The following is a 25,426-nucleotide window of genomic DNA, read 5'->3' as shown; positions in this document are numbered from 1 at the left end:
TGTTTAAGGGGCTCCAACTACCCAGGGAACAGACATTTATAGAGGCTTCTGTTCTTCCCTTGTAGCATTTACACCTCATTTGTACAGTTTTGTCATCTGCAATCTGCACAAATTGATGTGAATCTGAACAATCTGAGATTTTCTGTTTTATAGCTGGCTAGATATTCATTTTTTAAGTCTTACTTTCTGATGTGTAGAGTCATAACAGGTTTCCTTGGAAAATTTCTGGAAGGTGAATGAAGAGACAGGCTAATTTATAGGCTGGGTGGAAAGAGTCAAGTCAGTCATTATTTCTGGAATATGAAATGTGTAATGGGTGGCCGATGTACTGCAGTCATAAAATCATTAGGGCCCTGGGCAAGGCATGGGTCAGTATCCACAATGGACCATTTTGTATGGTTACATTAACGCTTTGCAAAGGTAGGTTTCCTTCTCAGTCAGTCTTTGATTTTTGTTTAATGTAGGTCATAATCATTTGCATAACATTTTACAAATACCCCAACATATCTTCCAGCTTTTTACAGGGGAAAATGAGTAGATATCTTTTGCTTTATATGAACTAATAATGTAGTGAACATGCCAAATAGACAAGTCATTTTCATTGCGTGGTATTTGTACCTACCCTCCAATCTTAAAAAAGCAATAAAAATGCAGTAATAAATAACTCCATTTTGTTTGAACAGAAAAAAAGTTTGTTAGTACAGAAAAACAAAAAAGAAACATTCCAGAGAGTAGTATAATAAATGCAATTTATTTATTGTGCTGGTGAAAAGTAAACCGATACCAATGTTTTAACAACTTTGTTCACTTACCTACTTCCTTCCCATATTTCTTACCATGTGATGCTTTATACATTGGAATCAAATTCTATTGTTTCGTAGATGGTTTGTGTGTTGTTACCACTGATCCAACTTTTTCAGGTATGATCTCTCTTAACTTTCCCAATAGAATAACCACAGAGTTTAATTATAGTTTGTGTTTTGCAATTGGATCAGTCTTTTCAATCTAGGGATTTCTTAACAATCGTACAAGTCCACCAGAGATGTTTAAATGTTGCTTGGTCCTGGCCACCCCTCCAAAGAATTTTTGAGATGTTCCCATTATAGTACGTCAAAGAAAGTACAGTATGTGTCTTTTTTCTTGGATTGGATACTTTTTTGATGATTTAATTACTATGTGACCAGAACTTATTAAATATGCAGGTTGGCACATGCTGTGCATTGATGGCTTTTGTGTAATTTTGTTTTCCAGGGTTAAAGCTGTGAAGTGAAGCAATGATTCCTGCATTTCCTATTTCCCAGGCTTGTACGTACAATACTTCCCTATTCTCATTGTTTACATAGATCCAGGATAAATGAAAGCTCTTTTAAAGTTCAAGGTGTTTGTTAAGACTGGATAATTCTTTGCGTCCACAGATGCATTCCATTGGATGATCTTGCCAATGAGGTGTGGGATTAAGAATAAAAACACTGTAGTGAGATAAAATGAATATTTCAGCAAGTATACACATATGAGTCATGAGAACTTTAGAAAGGATCAACCACCTAAGGAGCAAATATTAAAATGAGAAATAGTGGTCCTGTTAGCTCTGGAGAAAAGAAAGGGAATTTGGGGTGCATCTAGATTAATTGTACTTTAGGTTTTAGTAACTGATTGCCCAAAATAGTCTAAGAGCTCCTAATGTGACATAGTCTTCTTTTCATGAATTTATTTAGTGATGCTCAGTCTTGACTGAAAATAACAAGCTTAGGTTGTTAGAGAAGATCCATAATCAGGAGCTAGCAAAAAAGAAAAAGAAAAAAAGAGAAGAGCATTTTTTTTTAATTCCCCCCTAAAATAAAATGCACATTTTCAGTTCCAGGGTGATGTTTCCTCACAGAAATGATTCAAGAGTCACCCATTGAATGAACCACTCTTTTAAACTTGGGACCCTAATATGTTCTAGTTACTTGTTATGTGCTTCCCATATCCCTCTGATGTGTTTGTAGTGGGGGCATTCACCATTCGTTTCCTTTCCTCTCTCCTGCAATAACCTTCATCTTTCTGCAGTCCAGGGATGCCCATGAGTTCCTCGGTCCTTCCTGCCCCATTCCTTTCATCCCAAAGAAAGGTAGAACTGGCTTCTGTATAGGTGTAACAGATGGCATTACAACTTGCATGTCCTGACTGGAGTTCCTAGGTCTTTATCTGTTGGACCACATTCACCAGCAGATTTGTGACCTCTTCTCCTTGATCGTGCTAACTGCCCTCTTAGCACTGTCTTAAAGTATACATGTGCCTGTGAGGCTCGTAAGACCTTGTAAGGGCAATAAATGTGCAAGGTCTTGTATTGTATTGAGTAAAAGAAGCACTTAGTACTTTGATGACTGGATTCTGTGTATTTTATTAAACCCTGGTATCTGTAGTAATAGGTCTCCTAACCCCCCTGTGTTCAAATAAAGATTAGTGACTAGTTGATCAGAAGGTTGAAGCATTACTGCATATATAACTTGAAAATTAAGATAACAACAATTGGATTAGTTCATTTATTGTCTCCACCTCACCTTAACAGTGAGGGCTCACTCCAACATTTGAGCAGATAAGCAGTTTTAGACACTTGCAATAAATTTGAGAAAATTGAGAGAAAAGAAACCTCAAAATTACATTTTTTTTTATGAGTAAGGCTTATACTTGGACACCCTTCTTCAATCTTCATACCATAGAGATTTCTGTGTTTCTGTGGTTTGAATTGCTAACAAAACATACTTAAAACATGGTGAATTCTACTAGGCATGAGTTGTATAATGCAACCAAGGAGAAATACAAAAGTGTTATATGATTCTTTCATCCCCAATAGCTTAATGCATAATTAAATCTTCTGCGTTGTTGGCCATAAGGGAACTATTCTTTTAATTACTGCATGTATCTTAGGCCATTAAAGGCATTCACCCAGAAAAAAAAAATCGCTTGACGGTTTTCTAAAATTTGATATGCATACTTTCTTAGTGTTCCGCCTCCCTTAGATACGGCACAGTCCAAAGGGAAGCCTTCTGAGGAGCAATTGGAACTTTACCCTCTTGGTTTGGCAGACGGCAGTGACTTTTCTAAACTATGCATAATAATAGCATCAATAGGCTTCACTGTGAACAAATGTGAAATGGTTGGGCTTATTTTTGTGCATGAAGAAATTGTAATGAAGGAATAGCACACAGTTCTTGAATTAAAATGTACAAAGGAGAGTTGCTACTGTTGCAACCATGTAACAAATAACATCTGTATGTAGTGTAACATGATAATTTTAAAATGGCTAAAACAATACATTTTCTAAAGCTCCTAAGATCCTGCAAACTTGATCCACCAGGTACTAAGAGGAAAGGTTAGATACTTTTTTTAATAGCTTAGTAGATTTCCCAGTTCACTCATTGGTCTTGAATGTATTTTTAGACAAGTTGCTTTTTCCTTTCTTCATTTTACCTTCCGAAAGGTGAAGAAAGTATAGGTTTGAGAAGAAGCTTAATGCTTGCAGGATTCTGCAGCTGTGGCCTGATTAAATGCCCGAGATAATATGTTAAATCCATGCGCAACCTTCATAAGAAGCTAGAAGTTCAACAGGTCTTCATGCTTCAAAACATTTTGAGAAATTATTCCCATCTCCATTGTCTTTATAATGTCAAAACTGCTTTGACCTTTCTTTTCCCCTTCCAAAAAAATGCACTTTGGGGATTAAATACTTCAAAATTGTTTTCTAAAGGTGTACCCTAATTTGTTTATGAGAGAAGCTGTAGGGGTGTTAGTTTTGTACCTGGTTAATTTTACTTAGCTGTACATGTGAAATGTTCCAGTGGAACTGAGACAAAGTCATTCAATATGTTACCTTTTTAACAGGACGTTCTGCCTCTCAGCTTTGCTCCTATACCTGTAAAAATTATAACCAGAATAATCTGGACAGGAGCTATGGTTGAATGAGGAGGATTGTGGAGCATATTTACTCAGAATAATGGTCTACTGAGATCAATGGGGCTTATTCCTATATGTGGATAAGTACCATGCACACTTCCATGAAAGCAAGTCCCATTGAACACAATGGGGATTGCTTTTAAGTAGAATTACAATGTGAGAGATAAAATGAAAGTCAACACCTTCCCTGAATGAAGCATGTTGGAGTCCTTGATTGGTGAGGGACTTTTTTCTTGTCCTGGAAAAGATGGTCAGTTACATATAGTGCTTACCTCCACCTGCTTGCTAGATTATGAGTTCTAAGGTCAGGGCGCACGTGTTTCCCAGTTCTGTTGATATGCCACTTTGTAATTACAGGATATGACTGGACCTACTGTATACATTTCTCCCCTTCAACCATAATTTTAAACTGTTCCACTCCCAACTTCTTTTGCAAATCAGATTCTGTTTTCTGGCTGGTGCATGTCATTACCAAAGCCTTCCCTAGCAACCAGATATAGCTAATAATAGCCCCAAGCCCAGCACCAAAAATACTTAAATGTGGCAGAATATCTCTGAATGTGAGGATGTAGCATTATGGTCTCCCTTAATGCCTCCAGTCTCCTTCAAGTAATTGAATCAAATGAGGCTTATTGTATCGTAAGTAAGACTGACACTGTGAATTAGGTAAGGTTATTTGAGCCATAAGAGAAATTCCTTTTGCTGTTTCCATATTAAAATAAAATGTTAATTGAACTTAAAATATGGTTTTTTGGATGTGTATTTTTTTATCCCTCATCTGTATATATGTATTTGACTTAATTTCCAGCTTGTGATCTGCTTGGTGAACACATCCTCTTAAGAGACATGTATTGCCTTGAAAAGCCACGCTGTTCTTTGATGTGAGCTGCATAAATTGTTGCTGTTGGACCCTGGAATACAATGCTTTAGGGTTGCAATACTTCAAGAGCATTTAGCTGCTTTTCCCATGGAGCAGAGGTATGTTCTGTAATTTTATTGTACTGTTTTCTCAATCTGTTATGCTTTATACATAATATTCAATAATGAATAGCCTGCCTATTCATTGTGAGAGACTTCAAGCCATAGAATGTGAAGCCGTAAGAGATGCTCAATTATCATGTCCAGTCTTCTGCTCTAAGGCAGGCACTTCCTTTTTTCCTTTTTTAAACCACACAACAGCAACTCCATGGTATACCTATTTTGGGAAAGGACCAGTGGTTGAGTACATGCTTTGCATGCAAAAAATCCCAGGTTCAATCCCTAAGATTTCAAAATACAGCTAGGAAAGTGACCTGATTGAAACTCTAGAGAGCTGCTGGTGGTCATTGTAGACAGTACTGAGCTTCATCAACCAATGGGCTGACTTGGCATCAGGAGCTTCCTATCCTCCTATAAGTCTCTATCATTGTCCACACTCCGCACACTACCAACAAGAGTTAAACTTTGTAGTAACCATGTGATGGGGATCAGGTAGAACTATGTAGTACAATTCTCATAACTCTGGGCTCTGCAGTTAGCATTTGCTGGATACGAACCAAGCATCTAAAAAAATGGTGGCTTCAAACATAGATCATTTGGTGAGGAGAACATTTCCCCCCAACTGACTTCTAGAACGAGGAATTGGAGATGCACAGATATTCCCCTTTCTCCTTACCCCTTATACTAGAACTTGGGGATATTCAATGACATTGCACAGAAACACACTGAGCCAGTTTGCACGTAACACTGAGGCAAATGATGGCTTCATGAGACTGGGTGTTCTCAAGAGAGCAGATTGCTCTCCTGTGCTCCTCCCCATGACCTTCTGCTGCTGAACTTGACTCAGCATGTAACCATGGTTACAGCTTGTGGTTTGTCGGGAGCGAGATAAGCCAGAATCCTAGGTTTGGACTACCCTCTCAGCCCACACCATGTCATACCTTACTGCAGTTCAGCAGCAGCAGGACCAAAGGAGGACCTTGATATTCTCTCCTGGAACTCTTATGCTTACAAGTTCATGCTATGCCATTGTTTGGTTTAGCATTGCATGCAAAGTCCCTGCTGCTTTGCTGAGCAGCCATTATTTGGGCAGTGGAGAAAAGATTGTTGTCCCTGTGGGGCTATCAGCCATCTTTCCACTGCTGCAGAGCTGATATAACCGATGGGGCATGGTGGGCTGCATAGAATGGTTGACGGCTGCATGTGACCCACCTGCTCCCCAAAACCATATTGGGAAGAACTTGTCTGGATCTGAACCACTGTTTCCTTATTGACCAGGCAAGGAGATGACAGATTTTTGTCATGTTGACATGATTAAAGCAAATGAAAGAAGAGGAGCTATGTGCCTTAATTTCCAGGGGTAGATCTTAATTATAACACATTTTTCTAGTTATTGATCAAAGTGTTTCCTTCCACATCTGGTATCACCCTTCCATTGCTGGCCAGTTGCTTTTATATTTAGAGGAAGAAGGGGAGTAGCAGCAGTGTTTTATGTGGTTGAGCTTCCTTCCTGACATGTGCCAATGATAGGACTGCATCCTGAAACATAGGATTTCCTTTCTCTGATCATTGATCTTATAGCAAGCTGTTCCAACGTGTCACAAAACATTTAATGCTTTCTGCTACTTTCTTCTCAGCAACACAGATGAAATCTCTTCCAAGTCACATGTGACATGCTTACTACATGGTGATATTGTTAATCTCCATATTGGTATCTAAAACAAGAGAAGCTGCTCTATCTGTCATTTATGATCTATTTGAGATTCCTGTATGGCAGGGGGTTGGACTAGATTACGCTCTGGATCCCTTCCAGCTCTGCAGTTCTATGATTCTGTGATCAGTGTAGTGATTCATAGTTGGGATTAGATATATAATTTACATTAAGTCTAAAGCTAAGAATGAAAATTAAGCTGTATTTTTTTTTAGCATATCTCCCCCATATGCTCTTAATTTCTTTAGTTTAGCAATATGCAACATCTTAGCCTTAAATAGTGTAATATTTATTACTGAATTACTATTAATTTGGCTTGTTTATGAAGCTATTTGGCTGTTCTGATATGGACACCATTAGAACATCTAAATAAAAGAAAGTGATTCTACCTGTATTCCAATTTAAGCCATAGTTAGCTCTTGTTAAGAGAAATATTGCTCTGTTAAACCACAAGATGAGTTCTCTATCAGTTCTTTCCAGCTATATCTCTTTGTGCTTTCTGTGCCCCCCAAAGGTGCTCCTGGGGGCTGAGAAGCCCTTTGGAATGGCATGAGAAGCGATTGTGTGGGGGGCGGGGAGTGTTGTAACGGGGATCAAGGTGTGTAATTGTGTACAATTGTGAACACTCTTTGCACAAGCAGAAGTGCCTTCAGTTCATACCAAAGTCCCTTTGGATCTAACCCATCCTGTGTTCAAGGAGGAAATACAGGTGCTTCCCTTTTGCCAGATAAGGGGTATCTTTTTTGGTTCTTTCTTCCTATCCATGTCCTCTGTGCTCATGTACAGGTATCCAGAGCCAAAGCTGATGCACCACATTTTAAAGGGCAGCTTGGGACTCCCTTGCACAATGTTTTCCTTGTGATAATTTAGAAGGTGGCAAATTATTTTATCGTGGAGGCTATTGTTAATGTAACAACCCATTTTATTGCATCTCAGTAAGCATGTTATTGCCGTGATGGTAATAATAGTGTGGCGACTGAGACATCTACCAGCATTTCAAGATCTGTTTGTTTAAAACATCACAACACCATTTATCACGCCTGGATTTAGGAGTGTTGTGTGTTGTGTAGATGCCCTTTAGAGATGCATGTGCATATTCAAGCTCTGTTCCCTATTTGGGAATTTAGGCTGTAAGGCACACTTACTTGGTAATAGGTCTCAGTGACTGTGTGGCACTTGCTTCTAATTAAACATGTGCAGCAACCATTTTTATTACATTAATATCCCACCTTTCTTCCAAGCACACATGCTTGCCACTTCCCAATTTTACCCTTGCAACAACCCTGTGGTGTAGATTGGGCTGATAGCTAGTGACTGTTCCAATGTCATCCACTGAGCTTCATGTGTGAGTGGGGTTTGAATAAGGATCTTTCTAGTCAGACAGTTGAGCAATTACACTTAACTGGGATGTTTTATCAAGAGGCTACTTACCGGTACCATTCTGAAAAATTCTTAGTAGGCCAAGAAGTGGAACCTAAGGGACAGATCAGTGTTGTTAGAGGTGAGAATTCCTGAGCTGGACATACTTGTTTCCTTAGCAGGGGTCTGGGAGTCTGTATTTTCTTATGAGCTGCTGTCTTACAGATGTGAGTTTGTATCTATGTGGATGGACTTAATTGGTCTTTGCTGTGGAACTCTCTGCTTACTGACAACACATTTTTCTTAGGGGCAGTAAATTTTAACAACCAGCTGCATGCCCTTCAAGAGTCGTTGCAAGACTTCCTTGTTGGGCTGGGTTTTAATAGCTGAGGTTAAGCAGGTTAAGATAATATTCTGGGTTAGATCCAGAGTAAAACACAGCTGAATGCTTTGCCTGCATGCTCAAAAATAAGCAGAACTGAGTACAATAGGGCTTTCTTCCTTTTTGTTGCACTTAGTTCCCATTGAAAGCAACAGGACTTTAACCTATGATGATTTTTTCACACTGATTTCATCGTAGATATGTATGATGATTACCTTAGTCTGTTTTTTTATATATCAATCACATTGTGCTGTGGGAAAAGGCAGGATAGACACGGAAATAAATAACCAAATAAATACTGTGGGAAGAACAGTGTGCCAGCTTGAGCTCTGTGGAGGAAAGGTGGGACGTACCATATTTACTCAAGTCTAATGCATACCTTTTTTGCCAAATCACACCGTGAAAAATGGGGTGTGCCTTAGATTTGATGGTGCATTAGACTCAAGTAAATACGGTAAATCTTAAACTTAAACTGAGCGGGTCTTTCCCTCCTTCAAAATCCTGCCGCCGCCAGGGTTTTGTGGTGGGTCAGGTGTTTGCTTTGTGGTTTTTTGTGCCAGGAAAAGCCTCTTATTTTTATTTTTTCACTTGTGGGGGAAGCTATTCGGAGCAGGAAATAAGATGCAGCCTCTCATTCTTGCAAGGGGCACTGACTAGCTGAGAGGAAGCCATGTAGAAGATACTAATAAAAATTCATTCTTGTAAAGAGTGAACTTTTTGCTGATGCGCATTATATTTGCCAGCAGATACTTTTTTTGGTTTCAATGTTTTGAAAATTGAGGTACGCATTAGATCTGACGGCACATTAGACTCGAGTAAATATGGTAAATGCTGTAATAAAATAAATGAAAAATTTGTGCTTCTGGACTAAGAGCAGGGCAGAAGCTGCATGCCAATTAAAATTCTTCTTTTGCCCATATCCACAATATGGGTGCTTGTACAGTAGAAGATGTAATGTCATCCTCCCTTGCAGGCCGGGTTAGCAGTTTAGAAATAGATAAGTATGGACAGAAGAAAGGAAGAAAGAAGTATCACCAAATGAAGTCTTATCTCAGATTCAAACCTTAAAGTCCTTGCAGTTGGTTTGTTCTGCAGTTTGTGATCTTATCTCTTCTAGCACATACCTGTACTTTAGTTCAGTTAAGCTCTAATTAACAGGAGAACCTCTGCTTCTCAATGGCGGCGTTGGAGGGTTTTTGCCAGGCAAAGTGCTTGTGCACTCAGTGCCTCCCTGGCCCCCACATTCCATGTTGGAGCAAGAGCCAGGTACTGAGACAGACTGCGAGTGAAGCCCGTCCTGGGGGGGGGGGATTTGCAATAATGATTTTCCCTCTATCATCCTTGTTTTTCCATCGCCTACGCTCTCCCGCTGTCATGGTGGCTGCCTCCATTAAGGCAGACCAGAACTGGAAGCCGAGAGGAAAGGCTTGTAATGATGATGACACCAGAAGGAGAAACAAAGGTTTGTTGTCTTACCACTGCTGGGTTGAAGAGAAACCAGCCATGAGCCTGGGTTCACATCTCATGGCAAGCCGGACTCTGGCATGTTTTCTCTCCTGTATAGCACAGTCAGGAGCAAGGCAGGAGCAACACACTTGTAGTCATTAAATCATAATTTGTTTTAATTTTGCCATGGGTAACAAAACTCTGAAATGAGTTGTGTGCATCTTTAAAGGCAAAAAGCTTCTTGAAATTTGCAATGCAAACATCCAACTTCTAAATTATAAACTTAATCTACATTTTTGTTCATTTTCAGAAGCTTATATTATTATATAAGGATATATGGCACGAAATGTTATAAGAAAGTACTAGAAATTATAGTTAGAAATTTAAGTACATTCAACACTGTAAATGTAAAGTACTTCAGGAAAGGACGGGAAGTTGGCATTTATATCTATATGATTTAGTTTAGTAGAATTTAGTTTGGTGAATTATTACTTTAATATATCTTTGTCTAGTTTAATTAATATAAGAAAAGAGCATGTGCATTTATAAGTATAAACTAATATCTAATGGTGTAAATATTCAAAGTTGTACATGTATTAAAGACTATGAATTTAATTTAATAAATAAAAATTATTTTTTTCCAAAAAATTCAGAAGGTGGAAGAGCAGTGGAAGCATAATACTCATGAGCAGAGGAAAGGTTTTCTGAGCACTTTCTGTAACTGGGAAGTGGGAGAACATTTGAACACCACCTAAAATCAGAAGTGAATAGATGCATCTGCTTTGTGTGGGAGTGCAGTCTCAGAATTGTCTCTGACAGCTGCAATATCCTGCTAAAATATTATTCTCTTACTCCTACATGCTGAATATTCTTCCTACACACTTTTGGTTCAGATTAAATTCTCTCTCTTCCCCCTCCCTCCCTTGAGAATAAAAGAACTAGGCATTGCATTCTGAGTACTCAGGTCTGAGGTTGATCAGGTATGTTGCTCCTGTCCTGTGTAAAGGCTGCATGTGAGAATGAGCATGATAGTGCCTCCCCTCAAATTGCTGTCCTGTACCCCCCAAGGTCCATGAGTTGCAGGGTGAAATCTGAAGTGGAAAGCCCCCTCCTTCTAGTGGAGACTCCCCTCCTGAATTTGAATGCCAATTTTGCAGAGTTCCATGTCACTTGGTGGGAGCTCCTCAAGTAGAAAATTGCCCCCTCTTCAGGCTTCACCCTTCAACTTGTGGAGAGTAAGGCGCATGGTAGTGGTGGGGACAGCTCACCCTGCTTGCATCTAACACATATGCAAGCAACATACCCAAACAGGGCTATAGTTGTTGCTGCCACCATATGTGAAGATAAGGGGAGGAAACCTAATTACACTAACTCCAAAGAAATTAAGTGTTGGATATGTAATCAATTTGGGCATAAAGGATATCAGTGTAAGCATAAGACAGATGAGTTGAGTTGAGGGAGATAGAGCTAATGAGCAGAGCTAGAGCAGAGTGAATAATAAACAGGAGGCATAGGGATAGTTATTGGAATACTAGGTTGAGAGTTGAAATATACTTATCTGAATAACCATACAGTTATATTAAACGTTTTACCAAGTCATTTGAAACCATTACGCTTTGTACAAACAATAAAGAAACTTATGTTTTATTTTCACCGAAATCTGAATCTGAAGTGAGTTATTCATTTGCCAGAGTGAATACTGGCTGGTGGCAGCGGAGATACCATATGTCGTTGGGGCAGTTACCAATAGACCGTTAAACGTCCGGGGGTGCTGCTCAGGTCTGAGAGAGTGACCGTGACAAAAGTATAGTAGTAGTCTTGGTAGTCTCACCACCTTCTGCAAGTATTCTGCTTTATAAATAAAGGCAAAGTGACATCCCTGGACAGATGAAACAATGCAAGCCAAATTTATGGAAAAACCCGTACAATGTTTGAACCATATACTTTTTCCGGTATCTTTGAAGATTGTAGTGGATAGCCATGGGATTTTTGATTCAATAACAGTGTATAATGCATTCTGTGTGTGCATCTCCCCTCCTTCAAATAACACAAATTTGTGTGTGTTATGGGATGCTGGACTCAATAGGCTTTTGGTTTGTTCCAGCAGTCATTTCAGACCAAATTAGCATAGCTGCTCTAGAAAGATAATTCCAGTTAAATCTGACAATGATAAATCATGTTTTTTCAAGGAACTATAAAAAGAATTTTCAAAATCAAATTTGGAATAAATAATTTGTTAGTTCTTGAATAGATAATGTGTTTTATTGTATATCAAGCATTTGTTTAGCAAACATGAAAGTTAGCAGAATTAATATGTAAATATGAGTATGGGTAATGTAAATATTGGATGCTTAATAATACTCACATTTTCTCTATTCTGTTTTGTTGCATTTGAATTATTTGGTTTTAAAATGCAGCATTTATTCCTTCACTGCAGCTCTTGGAGTCACTGACATTATATAGACAACTTTTCTATAAAACCATGGGGTAGCTAACCATTTTTGTCTGGAAGACCACATTCACCCTTGGCACCAACCCAGATGAGCTGGGGCAGGCGATTATCGCCCCATGCTGCTCAGTCTGATGACCAGGGAGGCGGCAATTTGCATCCTCATCAGGGAAGTGGCAATTTGCATCCTCATCAGGGAAGCTTATCTAGATGGAGAGGTTAAACCTCTCCACCTAACCCAGTGCTGTGTCTACTTTTTTGTTTTTCTTTTCCCAGTGCTGCCCAAATTAGAGTCCTGGGTGACCAGAAGTATTTCCTTGGTCATAGGTCAGACCCCTCTGCAAATCGTGTTAGCTGCCTCTGTTTAAAACTTTTTTTTTTTTTACCTCTCATTTTAGTTAGGATAACATGAGACTACCATGTGAAAAAATGAGGTGATGTAAAATGGATTGGGTAATTAGAGGCAGGCCAGTGCAGCAGCCACGTACGGAGAAAGATAAAAAAAGTGTTCAACAAGTTTTAACTATGTCAGATAAATGAAGATGATTCAGAACATCTAAATGTGGAAGAGCTGGTAGTCCATTTGCGTAAACAATAGCGTTAATGGGGAGTTGTTTGTGCTCTTAAAGACATATGCAGGTCATTTCTTTAGAAAATCAGCACCCCAAACATGCATTCCTGGTTGCCAGCAGGAACAGGTTACAGGAAGTGCAAGGATGTTCCAGAACATAACAGCCATTTGGTATACAGCATGGGTTTCCATTTTGCTGCTTAACTTTTTGAAGGGTTATTGTGTATACATGGAGTCACTAATGAATGCTATTGACTGAATAGTGAAATTGAGAAAGTAAGGTTCTCTGAAGCACTGCTGCTGATTGATAACATAAAACAGCATTATGTGCAGGGTCCCCCCACCCCCATTATTTGCTAAGCCTTTGGCTAATAAACAGTATATGGCCTTTTAAACTGTTTGCGTAGGATTATTGTTTTGTTTGTTATTATGGTGTGGATTTTTGTGTTTGTATATTGTAAACTGCCCTGTGATCTTCAAGTGAAGGGTGGTAGAATAATAATAATAATAATAATAATAATAATAATAGTAATAGTAATAATAATAATAATAATGGGAAACCCAGGAGGCAGAGCTGTGTCCAGGTTTGAAGGGGGCCTGAACAAAGTGTCTTCTGGTGGGCCCTTCCTCTTTCAATGGGCTCTGGCAGGCTTACCTGGCTGTGTTGGCAGTACTCCAGCCAACACTCATCCTCTCACAGGGTGATGCTAAACCAGGGCCATTGTGGGAAATTCAAAGGGTACTGTTTGAAATGCTAGGTCAGAAGTTTTCTAAGGTGGGACAAGGGGAGGCATCAGCAGCGGGCCCTGCCAGAGTGTTGGGCATGGCTGGCAACTGCCCAAGGAGAGCATCCTAAAAGGGGAGTTGTATGCATTGTGTGATTTTGCTGCAATTTGAGAAAGCAAGTGCAGGAACCTTTGACTCAAAGTGGATTAAAACATTACAGTGAGCACTGTTTAAAAATGCTCCTGTGTGGTGGCAGTCCATGTGGAAGTGGTTTACTATGGTGAGGACCACATAGCTGGGGCTGGAACTGATCAGCTGAAGCAATTCCGCATCAACTCCTTCTCCCCCTCCAAATGCTGTTATGGAAATGCTTTCCTGTCTTTAATGCTTAGCCTGAACAATGGGCTACACTGTTGTTGTGTCTTTTAAACATCAAGCAAAATGTATTTTATAAAAAAAACCTATACATTTTTTATTATTCATTGTGCCCAGTAACAAAATTTGGTGTTGATTATTCTGGGGCAATAGGGGTTTGTGGCTTTAATCCATTTTACACACAGAAAAATGATCCTCACTGGCCGTACCAAATTTCAAGGTGCAGTGTTCTTGAAAAGAAAAGAAAAACCCATTATTTTCAAAAGGAGTACGTCGTTGGAGAGAGATTCCTGAATTTAATTTTTAAAATGCAAAGTTGTTGTCTCAGGAGCAGGCCTTGGGTCCAGGAAAAGCAGAGGCCAGTCTGTGTTGATATATACAAAAGCAAGACTGTGATAATTGTAGTTTCTTGTACCATACTTCACAAAATTAAATTTTCTGCTTCAGAGGAGATACATTTTGCACAAAAAGTTGTTTCCAAGGACAAATATAAAGTATTTGCCGGCTCTGCATAGAGTGAACCAGTCAAACTAGGTTTTGGGTTTGTCCCAAATACTCATTTTTAATCTACTAAATAGTGGCTGTTTGTGACAGGCAAAACCTAAAACAGTTAATATTAAAAGAAAGGTATAGAGATGATTGGGGATACTAACCAAACAATTCATTAAATGTGGGGCTTTAGGAACACAGAACTTCATTGCTGATCTAAATAGGACAACAGAGAAGAGTACATTTGGGCACAAGTTTGGGTGTTAAGTGCAGCTGCTGGGGTAGCAGATGGTGTTGCACCGAAGCAGAAAACGCGCATCATACATGCAAGAATGGAAGGTCAGTAATAAATGGAGAATTTTTATAACACTAATGTTTGGCAGGAATAGATAATTCTGTAATCTAGATCAGGGCGCTTCATGACCCATGCCTTGCCAAAAGACAAGTGAAGTGGCAGCTGCCTAGGGCCACACCATGGGGACCAGCACTGTTCTCTCTTGCTTCATAGATGGTTGGGCATAGAACAGGGTGGGGAACCTGTGACTCTCCAGGTATTGCTGAATCCTTGAGCATTGGCCAACCAGTTGTATTTGAAGGGCCACAGGTAACCCATCAGGGGCACACCGTTTGAGTATTACTGATGAAGGTCCATCAGCCTGATTACTGTTACATCACTCCTTTATTCAGTGTTGGCAAAATGCCTGTTGTCACAGCAGTTCTGGCACAAGGAAGGATTGTTCTTCTATTCAAAGCTCCCTCGGATGGGTGCAGTGTGTTGTTGGCGTTGCTCTGCAGAATGACAGTTCTGGGTAGGCCACCCAATGTTAAAAGGGACTTATTTTTCCTCCTATTGCGAATCTGTGCTAAAGGAGTTTTACTTTCTACCATGTAAAGAGTTGGTGGATACTCTTTAAGGTCACAGCTGAACTTGAGCTGTGCTCCTGGCAGCCACAGCAGTTGAGAAGCTTGCCTGCTGCCTTCTGCATTGCACTTCCCTGAATCCTGCAAATCAGCATGCACATCACAGTCTGTACAGTCCTCTGAAATCTTCTTTGCCTTATTATTAATGGAAGATCTGCTTTGCCCCTGCTGTTGAATAAATGGAAGAAAATACTATGTAGGGAATTGTGTAAGGGCTCAAAACATTTCATGTTTCCTTGAGTGAAAGATGATGGATAATGGCTATTGTGGGAAGACAGGGAAGCATTACCCATATATTTAAATGGCTATATAGTGTGTCGTGATTGAGAGGTATGTTAAACTGATACAGTTCTGTTGGAATAAACATGGCTATATAAATGTATCCTATGATCTCTCTTCGGGAGGATTGGTTCCCAGTTTGTTCCCTTTGAATCATTTCCCCCCTTCCTGGAGGTAAAAATAAGTACTGTTAACAACTTTAAAAAATTGTTTAGCAATCTGACCTTGATGTAACAGACATTTGCTCACCAATATTCCGTTGATGTAAACTTACAAATGTATAATATAGCAATGTGATTCAGACTGCCTGGTTGCTAAGAACACAGGTGTTCCTTTTTAGGCATAAGTTTCTGCACCCATCAAAGGTACATTCAAAGTGATGTAAGCCACACACACCCCGGTGGCACTTGGCTTGTGGTTTTAGATGTGAAAAGCAATGAATTTCATTTTTTGCAGGCACTTTAAAGATTCTAGGCATCACTGGTTATGGAGCAAATTTATTTTTTAAAATAATATTTATTAGCTTCAATTAAAAAAAGTCTATATATACAACAATATTCAATACAAAAGCTGGAACAAAAAAAGGAAGAAGAAGAAGAAGAAGTAAGAAGGAAAATAAGGGAAAACAAGTACATAATTTTATACAAATCTTCTGTACGAATATAATAACAAATTGTCCTTTATGTTCATACAAATACAATTTCGTAAAAAGGAATTTTTTAAATAAAAAAGATATAAAAAAGATTTCTATAAATAAACTTTAAATGGGTTATGAAGCAATTTTAAGATGGTGGTAAAGAAAAAGAAAACATAAGATAAAGGCGCTGTGATCCTATGCTAATATACTTCTGAGAAATCATGCATATGATTGCACTATAGTGTGGGGAGTTCTAGAGGCAGTGCTACATTATAGCATAGGGAACTCCTAAAATATTTCGTTCATGGTTCAGTCCCGACCCATCACATATGGGAAGCTCCCATATTAGTGGGGTGCATGTGTGCATAACAGGATGATTTTACATAGGAAGCTGCTTTATATCAGGACATATAACTGGTGTATTTAGCTCAGTATTATCTGATTCAGGTGGGGGGGAACCTTTGGTCCTCCAGATGTTGTTGAACTACAGAACCCCACCAAGTGCATGGGAAAGAAATCAATAATCTCTCCCATTCCCCCATATTGCTGCTTCAGTCTAAACAGTCACCCCCATTGCATTTCCCTTAAAAAAAAGTCCAACATACCAATGGCCTAAGTAACAATACTAGACTATACTGCAGGGTTGTCATACACTGCTTTCTCACAGCCCTCACCCCCAGTGATATTAGTATAGCAACAATGGGCTATTTTCCGTGTGGTTCATAATTTCTCAACCATAACCTCCCCCACCATGCAGCAAAATGCACATACTAATGATAAGTTTTATTTACATTTGAATTATGAGGGTTTTTCTTTTTTAATTACCCATTAAAAACACAGCTGTTTTTTTACATGAAATTGAACCTGAGCTAGAAAGAGCATGCACCCGTGTCTTTGCCGCTACCTTTTGATTTTGGGTGGACATGCTATATTAGCCAGTCGCAGCTACACTAAAACCTTGGATTTCTCCATTCTTTTCCTCCGGGCAACAATCACTTCTCTTCCATGAGAAGATACCATCATGTTAGGAAGTCCATTCTGCACAATATAGGAATTGAGCCTTTAGTGTCACGGCACCTTTGAAATTTTCTCTTGTTAAATATTAGACAGGTGCCATGTCTGTTGACTTTTTGCTTCCTGCTAATGGCCTTACTCTTTTAACAAGCCTTTCAAGTAGATATTTTCCCCAATCTGTGTCTGTATTGGAATTGCTTTTAGATATTTTGATGGTTTTGTTGCTTGTGGGTTTTGCCAACCTAGGCTTCTCTGAGAGGTAGGGCAGGATATAGTAAATAGTAATAATCTTAAAGACTGGAGCCAGTTCATATCTTAAAAAACGGCTTCTGACATAAACTTGTACAATAAAGAAGATGGTGGTGCTGCTTTAATCAGGCCATGTTGGGGCAGAGTGCCAAGGGCCTTGTTATATTTTATCACTTGATGGCATTTACCAACCAGCAAGCTGGAGGATATGAAGAGGAGTTCTGCAAAGATAATCAAAGCTTTGGAATATGTGAGAGGAAATTTTGAATGAGCTGTTCATGGTTAAAGGGGAAAAAAGATGAAATGGTGGTCCTGGCAGATGATTTAAAACATCTGAAAGGGGGTCATAATAAAGAGGAAGAAGACACACACACACACACACACACCAAACACCCTGACAGAAGCTTTAGAACAGTGTTTTTCAACCACTGTTCCATGGCACACTAGTGTGCCACGAGATGTTGCCTGGTGTGCCATGGGAAAAATTAAAAAATTCGAAAGAGAATTACTTTATATATAGTCAATATAGGCACAGAGTTAATTTTTTTAACATTTTCTAATGGTGGTGTGCCTCGTGATTTTTTTCATGAAACAAGTGTGCCTCGAAGCTACTGAGGAGAGTTTTGGAATCTCCCTGGAGGGTTTTAAGGTGACCACAGAATTTCTCCTGTCAAGTGTAATTTAAATCTAGGGAAGCCCTTTTGTGACTTCTGTTACCAAACCAAATTCTTCACGTATCTCCCAGCCTATTCAGACACATGAGATTATTGTATCTCTAAAGCCTATTTTAAAAATCAAGAAAATACCTGTAAATTTAAACTTTATAAGATTTAGTCAGGATTTGCTCGACTACAGTCTAAGACAACATGTTTTGTTAGTGCTTAGAAATTAACAGTGTTGGCACCAGTTTGGAACTCTAGGGGAGGTACAGGAAGAAAAACAGTATGCCCACTGAAGCATTGTAGAAGAAGGAAGAAGCTTGGGGAATTAAGGTGAATATGAATATTAATGCCTTAATAAGTGGAAATGCTACCAAAAAGTACAGCTCTGCAAGGCTCTTGTAGACTTCCATTACTCCTCTCACAACGGTTAAACATTAGCCTCACAAGATGGTGTTAACACAGCTGGTCTACAGCAGTCTTTTGTGTAGAATTATAGATGTGCTCTTTAGGAAATTACATCACGCTCTGTGCCGTCTTTGAACCATCCTGAGCTCTGTTCTCCATTGCACATGCAGTTAACACTGGTAGTCAGTTTCTTGTCAGGCTTCCCTCCTGCATCTTGAATTCAGTATTAAATTGGATGCTCTCAAGTCAAGAACTTGCTCACTTAAGTTGATGATAATTACTTCCCTGCTGGTGTGCTGGGAGGGTAGGACTGAATTGGCTCATGGTCTAGAAGCAATTTGTTCAGGTCACCAAGGGCAGCATTCTTTGCATACCTAAACTTGTAGCATTGGGTTTCTTTTCCTTTCAATGTATGTAGTGCTTTTGATTTAAAATTCTAGCTATTTTTTCATTGTCAGAGAGCAAGCCTGTACAAGGATTGTGGGCCGGCTGCAATCCCTTCCCTAACAATTTGTGGCCCCTTGGGGAATTCCAGATACTAGCTGTTTGCAGTCTGTTTCCCACCTGCAGAGAAATCCATGCTGGTGGGGGCGGGGCGGGGAGAGGACATCTGTGATGGGGTACACCCATGGTAATTCAAAGTCAACACTTGTACAATGGAGAAAAGGGGAGTTGGCAAAGAGGTGGTGTAAAGAGAAAAGTGAGCCTATTTGAGAACAAGAGTGGACAGACATTCAGCTAATCAAATCTGCTTGGCTTTACTTCATTTGCAAGATCTAGCCTACCAATCAAAGCCAGCTGCAAAAGATGTATTAGTGGTCCCTCTAGACCACATTCTTAACATAGGAATTAGTTCTCAGTACCAAAGGTGAGCTGAGGTCACAGGTTCTTAAAACACCAAACAACTTGGAACAAGGATACCTAGTAGACAGTATCCTCTGGTACAGATCAAGCCAATCTTTGTGATCTTCCAAGAAGAAATTGCTGGTTTTCTGACAACCAGTGGATTGTCACTGTGTGACAATACAGAAGTGGGCCTTCTTGGTGATAGTGATTCAGAAGGTGGGTGGTAATTCATAGGTAACTCATAAGGCAGAGACAGTAATGACATTTTAATGTGTCTTAGAAACTTTTATCTACCTAACCTTTACTAGACTCTGGCTCTAAAGCTTTATTTTTTTGTACACTATTAAGTTGTTATATACAGTTGTTCTTTATGCCTATCTCATTTCTATTTAGTTTCTAGGAACTGTTATTTTTGTTATTTACTGTTCCTATGCAAACCACTCAGAATGTTTTTTTGTGTTGAGCTGTACCAAAGTTTTATAAATAAATAAAATCCACCACACAAACACTGGGAGTATGCTCTTTCTCAGTGACTTACCTTTAAACAATATTTATGCCCCCAAACAAAATTCAAAAATACTTAATACTAAGCAAACCAATATTCCGTTGTTACATTCCCATTCAGAAATACAGGATTTAATACTATCCTTATGAAATATAGTGGTGATGTCAGTTAAAAAGAACTATTATGGTATAAATGCAATTTTAAAAGCCTTTAAAAATAATTTTAAGTGTGTACTTGGAACAATTCAAACAACACACTCAAATTGTATCATTATAACTTCCCATGTGTCAAGTCTGGCAGCTCTGCCTTGAACACACTCATGTTGAAATTAGTTCCTTAGAAATCAGCTCTGCCGACTGCCAAATGAATCTGTTTTAGGGTCAAAATGCCTGCCAGTTCTTTGCGAGAACTTAGCATTCCTTTTTCATTTTTGGAAATGGTTATTGGACTTCTAGGCTGGGCCAAGGCTATTTAGTTAAGCTGTTGGACAGTCAACATATGCACATTAAATGGGCTGTAGGTATTGTGGAAGAGACTGACTCCCAGCAAGTGCTTGCATTTCCTTCAGGATGCTTTGAGCTCTGGGAGGACTATCTGGCTTCAACCCTCCCTCACGTTGCCTCACGTATATTACTCGCAAACCCACATATATGTTGTGGGCTCGCCTCTTGGTCAGTCTTGATTTGAGAAAGAAAAATAGCAGCTGTGTAAGAACAACAGCAAATACCACAAACCTTTTCTGCTTGTCATGTTCCAAGCAAAAACTATTTCTTGAGGGAAGATTGTCTTTGAATGTTTGAGCTACCACTTTAGCTTCCAGGGGGCCTGGTCTTAGGCACATATTGGAGCCATTCCTCCTGAACCAGCTGATACATTTTGCCTTTTGAGTGGGCTGGAGGAGGGAGGGCGTGCACAGTCCCTCCTTCACTAGCCCATTCAGTTCCCTGTATGTAATTCTTTGTTTTTCTCTGTGGCTACCCAGAAAGTGTTTAGTTTAAATACAAAGCTGCTGTGGTGTAGTGGTTAAGAGTGGTAGACTCGTAATCTGGGGAACCAGGTTCGCGTCCCCGCTCCTCCACATTCAGCTGCTGGGTGACCTTGGGCTAGTCACACTTCTTTGAAGTCTCTCAGCCCCACTCACAACACAGAGTGTTTGTTGTGGGAGAGGAAGGGAAAGGAGAATGTTAGCCGCTTTGAGACTCCTTCAGGTAGTGATAAAGCAGGATATCAAATCCAAACTTTTCCCTCCTCCTCCTATTCCTCCTCCTCCTCCTTTGATCAGTGATAGGGAAAGTAAAGCCAGCCTTCAAGCTAGGAGTCAGATGACATTGGAAAAAATGGCCTTCCTAAATTGTCAACCCAGAGCTAACTCTCAGTAATGCTGTGCTGCTTATGAAATCTAATTGATTTTTTTCTTTTTCTTTTTTTGGAGTTCAAGAAGCGTTTTACATAGGCAGTAGCTCTAGGGATGCAACGCACGATTTGTAGTTACTCCATGATACCGGTAACTGGTCTGTGTGTAAAAGACCTTGATTTGATGCCATTCTCCTCACAGCATCTCTTTCATTGTGCTAATAGAGGAAATGAGATTACCCATTCCAGCCACCGAGTTACTTGCCCCTCTCCAAGCTCCACCGCACACTAAATCTTACTGTATATACTTGAGTATAAGCCTAGTTTTTCAGCACATTTTTTGTGCTGAAAAAGCTGCCCTCGGCTTATACTTGAGTGAGGCGGGCGGTGGGGGCAGCGAGAAAGAAGCCCTTTCTCTCCGCTCGTGCCGCGACCCGCTCTCCCCAGTTAACCATTCCTTAAGAAGCGTACAAGAACGGCGGTTCTTTACTCTCCCCAGGCAGCTTGTTCCATTCCTGAACTGCTCACATAAATGCAAACTTGGCAAAGGAGGAAGAGGAAGGAGCAGCCCAAAGGGCTGCTTTCGGGCTGCTTGTTCCTCCTCCTCCTCCACAGCAGCAAAGGTGAACCGGCTTATACTCGAGTCAATAAGCTTTCCCAGGTTTTTGTAGGAAAATTAGGTGCCTCGGTTTATATTCGGGTCGGCTTATACTCGGGTATATACGGTATATGGAATAGCAAAGCAAAAGGTTTGTATATTTATAGCTTTAAAATGCTGATTGCTGTACACAAATTGCAGACAGAATAAAAGCAATAACAGTCATTTATGTTGCCTGTAATAAAACCAACGCAGGTTGACAATTTAATTTACATGTTCAGGCCTTAGTTTTGCAAGCCTTCAGCACATAAGGCATTCTACTCATGAGTCACCTCCACAGAGCCAGATCTCTTATTTTAAAACACAAGGAAGAGAGACCCTTTCAGATTTTCATTTGTATGCTGTGGCATTCTCTCTCTCTCTCTCTTTTGCCTTCCACTTAAATCAACTGCTGAGATAGAATGGGCTGTCAAGAGTACCGGTGTTTGGAAAGGCCCTCTGTCTACACTGCACTGGTGTTGGGATTGCCTGCTTATAATATAAGTGTGGAAGTCTTTCTGTTCTATGAGGAAACAAGCATGGCCTTTGCTGGAAGTATACTGAGACCACTTCAATTTTCTTTCCAGATTGTAAGGTATAAGTGGGATCGGATGCTTTTACTGAATTTTATAAAAGAGCTGTCGTTGGATGAAAATAAGAGCTACAGAACAGATGTTTCTGTTCTTGCATTATGAGTTGCGAAATATTAAATAGTTGAAATAGTTTCGCAAGATAAATGTAATTACAAATTTGAATTATAGGGGTTCACTTTGCTGCTGAAGGTGTTTTACGCCAGTTACACTGTTAAGAATGATGATCACTAAGTGTCTATCTAAAAACAATGAGTGATGTCTAACATGATCTGACACTTTGTTTGCTTTCTGTCTTTTGCTCTGACAGGGATTCAAGGTGGTTTACAGCTTAAACATAGAAAAAATCAATAATAATAAAAAACATTAATATATATGGTCTATTACATACAGATCTTTACAATAAAAACATCATAGTTCCAGGCCTTTCCTTAAAAAGAGTCAGTTCCCAAAAGCCTGTTGGAAGAAGAATGTCAAGAAGGAGGACATAGACAAAGAGAATGACTCATCAGTGGAATGGAGAAAGATTTTTTGGCAATCCTATCTCCTGCAGCACCCTGAACCCTCTCCGTAAATCTCCCTAAATCTCCCCTGTGTGGTCTCCACCTCTCTGGAGCAGATTTAGAGAGGGTGTGAGGCACTGTGTGTGGAGTGAGAGAATCACCAGATATTGTCTCCCTCCCTGTTTTACTGACTGATTTTCTTTGTCAAAACAAAATAAAAAATAAAAAAATCCTTCCAGTAGCACCTTTGAGACCAACTAAGTATGAGCTTTCGTTTGCATGCATGCTTCTTCAGATACACTGAAACAGAAGTCACCAGACCCTTATATATAGTGAGAGAGTGGGGAGGGGTATTACTCAGAAGGGTGGTGGGAATGTGTGATTGGCTGATAGGTGTGGAAAACCTGTTGACTGTTAACAACTGCAATTGGTCTTACAGGAAAAAGCAAGGGGTGAGATGGCTAAAGATAGCTTTGTCATGTATAAGGAGATAAGAATCCAATGTCTTTGTTCAGACCAGATCTCTCCATGGTTTTAAGTTTGGTAATGAGTTGCAATTCAGCAACTTCTCTTTCCAGTCTATTTCTGAAAATCCTTTGTAGTAAGACAGCTACTTTGAGATCTTGTATAGAATGTTATGGGAGACTGAAGTGTTCTCCTTCTGGTTTCTCTGTCTTGTGATTCCTGATATCATATTTATGTCCATTTATTCTTTGGCGTAGGGTTTGGCCTGTTTGTCCAATATAGAGAGCTGAAGGCCACTGTTGGCATTTGATGGCATACACAATGTTAGAAGATGAGCAATTAAATAGTCCTGAGATGGTATGTTTGATGTTGTTGGGGCCAGTAATGGTGTTGTCCGGGTGTATGTGGCAGCAAAGTTGGCATCTGGGTTTATTGCAGGCTCTGGTACCAGTGTCCATGTTGAGTCCTGTTGTGGCATTATTGTGGGTGAGGAGCTGTTTGAGATTGGGTGGCTGTCTGTAGGCGATGAAAGGTCTTCCTCCCAGAGCTTGAGAAAGAGAAATGTCATTGTCTAGGAGAGGTTGTAGATCTCTGATGATGCGTTGTAACTGTGACTGATTTTCTTTGTGTCAGCAGACAGTCAGTCACCATTGGATACCACCCACAATCTCTTGTGGATGAATATAAATTTAGGAGCAACTTGACTAAAATGAAACAGTACTATATGGAATCAAACTATGGTCTGTACATATTTACACCCCCCCCCCCACTGCCCTCGCCCGCTGCCTTCTGTACCCAGAAGGCAGATACAAGTACAAAATGCAACCAAATGAAGGAATAGCTTCATGACTGCCAGCTGGATTTCCAGAAGAGCCTGGCAGCAGGCAGCCTCTAAAGACTTCCAAATGGAAACCCACGTGCAAGATAACTAATTGTTCTGAACTCAGTGCTCTGATTTAATAATGAAAAACTTGCAATATTTGGCATGCTATTTAGCCTCTATATGCGTGTGTCTGTGTGTGTTTCTTTCTCTATTTCTATTTCTCTCTCTCTCTCTCTCTCTCTCTCTCTCTCTCTCCACACACACACACACAGAGTATATATACACATACACACTCATCAAATTTCAAAGTAGTTAGGCACGATGAACCAAATTATTTATTTTTAATCAGGTGTGTTTACTGGGAAGTTTAATCATTATCTTTTCCTAGATAGCAAGCCAGAAATCTGTTTTTGCCATTTTCAGCCGACAGATACGTTCCATGTAACTGGTAGACATCAGAATAAAAACCTTTCTAATCAAATCGTCCGATAGCTGTTGAATGTTTTTTCTCTGAAGGCTAAATAAGAGTCGCTGGGGAAACCCAGACAGATGAGTGGGGTAATAATAATAATAATAATAATAATAATAATAATAATAATAATAATAATAATAATTTCATAGACCTTATGAAGAGGATCCTGAAAATCACTTCTGCCCGGTAGCACTTTAGGCAGGGACTATAACATTTGTAAGCAGCACTGCTTGCACTGACTTGATTGTGTAGAGAAGAACTACCATTGGCACATCACCCCCACAACACCCAGTGCTTTTTTCTGGGATTACTCAAGGGTACACAGTTCCTGAATCCTTTTTTCTAGAAGAAAAGTTACTGCAAACACCCATCAGCTTATTAGCAGCACCGGTGTGCAGGTTCTTCACATAACTGGGGTGGTGTACCCTTGGATGAGAAGTCTTTTTTTCTTTTTTTCTTTTACCAAACACTGCAGCCTTCTCTTAGAGCACAGCCATATAGGGGCACACTTTGGTTTCTTTTTAGCTTTCGTGTGAAAACTGTAAAAAGCATGAAGTGGTCTGGTGTCTAAGTCCCATAGTTAGTATCATACCTCGGCTTTGGGCTCATGTTCAACCACCTCCCCTTCTGTATGTCTATTTCC

General features: G+C 39.7%; 1 protein-coding gene across 6 annotated transcripts in view; it reads left to right on the top strand.

Moving 5' to 3' along the window:
• The window catches only part of TIAM1 (TIAM Rac1 associated GEF 1), a 176,710-nt gene that overhangs the window by 33,479 nt on the left and 117,805 nt on the right, over positions 1-25,426 (top strand). For 5 of the 6 annotated variants that reach the window (XM_033146906.1, XM_033146905.1, XM_033146900.1 and 2 more), the window contains exons 2-3: positions 1,252-1,305; positions 4,745-4,914. The gene's annotated coding sequence lies outside the window, so the exon portion shown is untranslated. Of the gene's footprint in view, positions 1-1,251; positions 1,306-4,482; positions 4,603-4,744; positions 4,915-25,426 lie in introns of those variants that run through there. The other variant, XM_033146901.1, reaches the window with a different exon arrangement.

Source organism: Lacerta agilis, chromosome 4 (assembly GCF_009819535.1).
Source record: "Lacerta agilis isolate rLacAgi1 chromosome 4, rLacAgi1.pri, whole genome shotgun sequence".
Classification (NCBI taxonomy): domain Eukaryota; kingdom Metazoa; phylum Chordata; class Lepidosauria; order Squamata; family Lacertidae; genus Lacerta; species Lacerta agilis.
This window is presented reverse-complemented; position numbering and strand designations above follow the sequence as displayed.